Consider the following 6,215-nt stretch of genomic DNA (forward strand, 5'->3'; position numbering starts at 1 on the left):
AAATTATGCAAATCCTCAAACAATCCATGTTAATTCCAGGTTGTGAGGCACCAAAATACAAAAAAAGTCAAGGGGGTGAATACTTTTGCAAGGCACTGTATCTCAAAGTCTATTGTGTTATGTGCCACTTGTGCGGGGGGTGGGAGACTAGGGGCCAACCTTGCTTCACCTGTACCCCTGTGGGCCAGTCCAAGCCTGCTAGGATAGCAAGTGAAGGAGCATGACTATGTGCTCCCTCTCCACACGGTCTCAAGAACCAGAGATCCAGCTCCATCTGTGAGGGGAAACATGTGAAGACGCCCATCACCCTAGTTCAGTTCAGGCAAACTTCATAAGCCTGCATTTCACAGTGGACACCTACAGCCACAAGTGCCAGCTTAAAGTGGTTAGCCAGAAGTTCAGGAGAGACTTCAGCAAAATAGCACACCAGAGGTGCCATTATCGGCTACTTTGCCAGATACTTTACCTATTCATCTAGGGATAGAATAACTGCAGGATGTACTACAACTTCTTTTTTGCACTAAGTAAAGAGAGAATTTTGGCCTGATTTCCAGGGAGCAACAGCCTGAGGGAGACACCGTGATACATGGGACACTACCACTCCCATCCTCTGCACTGGCTCCTCAGGGGCTCACTGCAACAGCATCGTATTGCCTTCCCTCTTGTCCACCACCTCATGTGGTCCAACTCTCACTATTTGGGAGTCACTCATTTGTAACCTCTATTAAATTCCCAAAGTGGAGAGCAGCCACAAAGAGTCTCTCTGGAGTGCCCAGCCATGTGTAATGCTTTGCTTCACTGTTTCGGGGTAGCAGGAAAATTGACCATTTGTTCATGTAAATTAAAGTTAATTTTGGGGTCCACTAGTTGTGCCCCCTGTGATCAATCTTTTTTCAGGACCCTTCTACTAAAATAAATTTTCTCCAAAGTTCAAGAACTTCACATGTTGATGGGCTTAAAGGGTTTCTACCACCAGAAATACTGTTATGTAGCTGACTGATATTAGCGATGCGCTAATGTCAGCACTACATAACAGTATGTTTCTAACATTAGTCCCTGCAGCCGTTTTTGTAAAAAAAGCACTTTTATTATATGCTAATGAGCCTCTAGGTGCTATGTGGGCGTAAAATCAGCACCTAGAGGCTCCGTCCACTCACGCTTTATCCCGCCCAGGTCCAGTGTTCTGCCCGCCCCTCTCCTCTTGATTTATGCCACTGTTCCCTGCATCGTTGGCGAAATCCCGCGCCTGCGCCGTTCACTTCTGTCTTTGGCGCAGGCGCAGTGAGTGAAGGCCGCTCTCCTGATGCCGGCTTCCTCACTGTGACGTAGTCGGCGCAGGCGCAGTGAGGAATCCGGCACCAGGATCGCATCATTCACTCACTGCGCCGAAGACAGAAGTGAATGGCGCAGGCGCGGGATTTCGCCAACAATGCAGGGAACAGTGGCATCAATCAAGAGGATCGGGGCGGGCAGAACACTGGACCTGGGCGGGATAAAGCGTGAGTGGACGGAGCCTCTCACATATGCAGCACAGCTCCCTGGCTGGCTGTTTCGGCAGAGAACAGCCTGACAGAGTTCTCAGGATCCAGCATTGCCAGATAGTGCCGCCTGCCCACTGGACCGCATTGACCATAATGGGATCCGGCGGAGATTTGACCGCTCCCTGACAAATAGGCCGGGATTCTGCTGGACAAAAAAAACGATACGCTACGGTTTTGTCCAGCCGATTCCTGGTATTCTCTGCCGGAATAGCCTTCGGAGAACTGTGGCGCACATATGAAAGCAGCCTTAGTCAAGATGTATCCAGATGTATGGACATGAATTTTAATATGGTTGAAAAAATTACTGCATTTAATATTTATTAGTAAAACGCCACGCCCAGAATCTGCTGCGAAAAAACAAACTTAGAGCAAGAAATGAAAAAAAAAAAAAAAAGGAAACTGTCTTAACCACTTAAGGACCACAGGTTTATACCCCCCTAAAGACCAGGCCCTTTTTTACAAATCGGCACTACACTACTTTCACCGTTTATTGCTCGGTCATGCAACTTACCACCCAAATGAATTTTACCTCCTTTTCTTCTCACTAATAGAGCTTTCATTTGGTGGTATTTCATTGCTGCTGACATTTTTACTTTTTTTGTTATTAATCGAAATTTAACGATTTTTTTGCAAAAAAATGACATTTTTCACTTTCAGTTGTAAAATTTTGCAAAAAAAACGAGATCCATATAGAAATTTTGCTCTAAATTTATAGTTCTACATGTCTTTGATAAAAAAAAAATGTTTGGGTAAAAAAAAAATGGTTTGGGTAAAAGTTATAGCGTTTACAAACTATGGTACAAAAATGTGAATTTCCGCTTTTTGAAGCAGCTCTGACTTTCTGAGCACCTGTCATGTTTCCTGAGGTTCTACAATGCCCAGACAGTACAAACACCCCACAAATGACCCCATTTCGGAAAGTACACACCCTAAGGTATTCGCTGATGGGCATAGTGAGTTCATAGAACTTTTTATTTTTTGTCACAAGTTAGCGGAAAATGATGATTTTTTTTTATTTTATTTTTTTTCCTACAAAGTCTCATATTCCACTAACTTGTGACAAAAAATAAAAACTTCTATGAACTCACTATGCCCATCACGAAATACCTTGGGGTCTCTTCTTTCCAAAATGGGGTCACTTGTGGGGTAGTTATACTGCCCTGGCATTCTAGGGGCCCAAATGTGTGGTAAGGAGTTTGAAATCAAATTCTGTAAAAAATGACCAGTGAAATCCGAAAGGTGCTTTTGGAATGTGGGCCCCTTTGCCCACCTAGGCTGCAAAAAAGTGTCACACATCTGGTATCTACGTACTCAGGAGAAGTTGAGGAATGTGTTTTGGGGTGTCATTTTACATATACCCATGCTGGGTGAGATAAATATCTTGGTCAAATGCCAACTTTGTATAAAAAAATGGGAAAAGTTGTCTTTTGCCAAGATATTTCTCTCACCCAGCATGGGTATATGTAAAAAGACACCCCAAAACACATTCCCCACCTTCTCCTGAGTACGGCAATACCAGATGTGTGACACTTTTTTGCAGCCTAGGTGGGCAAAGGGGCCCATATTCCAAAGAGCACCTTTCGGATTTCACAGGTCATTTTTTACAGAATTTGATTTCAAACTCCTTACTACACATTCGGGCCCCTAGAATGCCAGGGCAGTATAACTACCCCACAAGTGACCCCATTTTGGAAAGAAGAGACCCCAAGGTATTCCGTGAGGGGCATGGCAAGTTCCTAGAATTTTTTATTTTTTGTCACAAGTTAGTGGAAAATGAGACTTTGTATGAAAAAAAAAAAAAATCAGCATTTTCCACTAACTTGTGACAAAAAATAAAAAATTCTAGGAACTTGCCATGCCCCTCACGGAATACCTTGGGGTGTCTTCTTTCCAAAATGGGGTCACTTGTGGGGTAGTTATACTGCCCTGGCATTTTCCAGGGGCCCTAATGTGTGGTAAGTAGGTAAATGACCTGTGAAATCCTAAAGGTGCTCTTTGGAATATGGGCCCCTTTGCCCACCTAGGCTGCAAAAAAGTGTCACACATGTGGTATCGCCGTATTCAGGAGAAGTTGGGGAATGTGTTTTGGGGTGTCATTTTACATATACCCTTGCTGGGTGAGAGAAATATCTTGGCAAAAGACAACTTTTACCATTTTTTTATACAAAGTTGGCATTTGACCAAGATATTTCTCTCACCCAGCATGGGTATATGTAAAATGACACCCCAAAACACATTCCCCACCTTCTCCTGAGTACGGCAATACCAGATGTGTGACACTTTTTTGCAGCCTAGGTGGGCAAAGGGGCCCATATTCCAAAGAGCACCTTTCGGATTTCACAGGTCATTTTTTACAGAATTTGATTTCAAACTCCTTACTACACATTCGGGCCCCTAGAATGCCAGGGCAGTATAACTACCCCACAAGTGACCCCATTTTGGAAAGAAGAGACCCCAAGGTATTCCGTGAGGGGCATGGCAAGTTCCTAGAATTTTTTATTTTTTGTCACAAGTTAGTGGAAAATGAGACTTTGTATGAAAAAAAAAAAAAAATCAGCATTTTCCACTAACTTGTGACAAAAAATAAAAAATTCTAGGAACTTGCCATGCCCCTCACGGAATACCTTGGGGTGTCTTCTTTCCAAAATGGGGTCACTTGTGGGGTAGTTATACTGCCCTGGCATTTTCCAGGGGCCCTAATGTGTGGTAAGTAGGTAAATGACCTGTGAAATCCTAAAGGTGCTCTTTGGAATATGGGCCCCTTTGCCCACCTAGGCTGCAAAAAAGTGTCACACATGTGGTATCGCCGTATTCAGGAGAAGTTGGGGAATGTGTTTTGGGGTGTCATTTTACATATACCCTTGCTGGGTGAGAGAAATATCTTGGCAAAAGACAACTTTTACCATTTTTTTATACAAAGTTGGCATTTGACCAAGATATTTCTCTCACCCAGCATGGGTATATGTAAAATGACACCCCAAAACACATTCCCCAACTTCTCCTGAATACGGCGATACCAGATGTGTGACACTTTATTGCAGCCTAGATGCGCAAAGGTGCCCAAATTCCTTTTAGGAGGGCATTTTTAGACATTTGGATACCAGACTTCTTCTCACGCTTTGGGGCCCCTAGAATGCCAGGGCAGTATAAATACCCCACATGTGACCCCATTTTGGAAAGAAGACACCCCAAGGTATTCAATGAGGGGCATGGCGAGTTCATAGAAATTTTTTTTTTTTGGCACAAGTTAGCGGAAATTGATATTTTTAATTTTTTTTCTCACAAAGTCTCCCGTTCCGCTAACTTGGGACAAAAATTTCAATCTTTCATGGACTCAATATGCCCCTCACGGAATACCTGGGGGTGTCTTCTTTCCGAAATGGGGTCACATGTGGGGTATTTATACTGCCCTGGCATTCTAGGGGCCCTAAAGCGTGAGAAGAAGTCTGGAATATAAATGTCTAAAAAATTTTACGCATTTGGTTTCCGTGAGGGGTATGGTGAGTTCATGTGAGATTTTATTTTTTGACACAAGTTAGTGGAATATGAGACTTTGTAAGAAAAAAAAAATAATAATTCCGCTAACTTGGGCCAAAAAAATGTCTGGAGCCTTACAGAGGGGTGATCAATGACAGGGAGGTGATCAATGACAGGGGTGTGATCAATGACAGGGGGGTGATCAGGGAGTCTATATGGGGTGATCAATGACAGGGGGGGGTGATCAATGACAGGGGGGTGATCAGGGAGTCTATATGGGGTGATAACCACAGTCATTGATCACGCCCGTGTAAGGCTTCATTCAGACGTCCGTATGCGTTTTGCGGATCCGATCCATCTATCAGTGCATCCGTAAAAATCATGCGGACATCTGAATGGAGCTTTACAGGGGGGTAATCAATGACAGGGGGGTGATCAGGGAGTCTATATGGGGTGATCACCACAATCATTGATCACGCCCCTGTAAGGCTTCATTCAGACGTCCGGATGCGTTTTGCGGATCCGATCCATCTATCAGTGGATCCGTAAAAATCATGCGGACGTCTGAATGGAGCTTTACACGGGGGTAATCAATGACAGGGGGGTAATCAATGACAGGGGGGTGATCAGGGAGTCTATATGGGGTGATCACCACAGTCATTGATCACGCCCCTGTAAGGCTTCATTCAGACGTCCGGATGCGTTTTGCGGATCCGATCCATCTATCAGTGGATCCGTAAAAATCATGCGGACATCTGAATGGAGCTTTACAGGGGGGTGATCAATGACAGGGGTGTAATCAATGACAGGGGGGTGATCAGGGAGTCTATATGGGGTGATAACCACAGTCATTGATCACGCCCCTGTAAGGCTTCATTCAGACGTCCGGATGCGTTTTGCGGATCCGATCCATCTATCAGTGCATCCGTAAAAATCATGCGGACATCTGAATGGAGCTTTACAGGGGGGTGATCAATGACAGGGGTGTAATCAATGACAGGGGGGTGATCAGGGAGTCTATATGGGGTGATCACCACAATCATTGATCATGCCCCTGTAAGGCTTCATTCAGACGTCCGGATGCGTTTTGCGGATCCGATCCATCTATCAGTGCATCCGTAAAAATCATGCGGACATCTGAATGGAGCTTTACAGGGGGGTGATCAGGGAGTCTATATGGGGTGATCACCACAGTCA

The sequence above is a fragment of the Bufo bufo genome, chromosome 10 (genome assembly GCF_905171765.1).
Source record: "Bufo bufo chromosome 10, aBufBuf1.1, whole genome shotgun sequence".
Classification (NCBI taxonomy): Eukaryota; Metazoa; Chordata; class Amphibia; order Anura; family Bufonidae; genus Bufo; species Bufo bufo.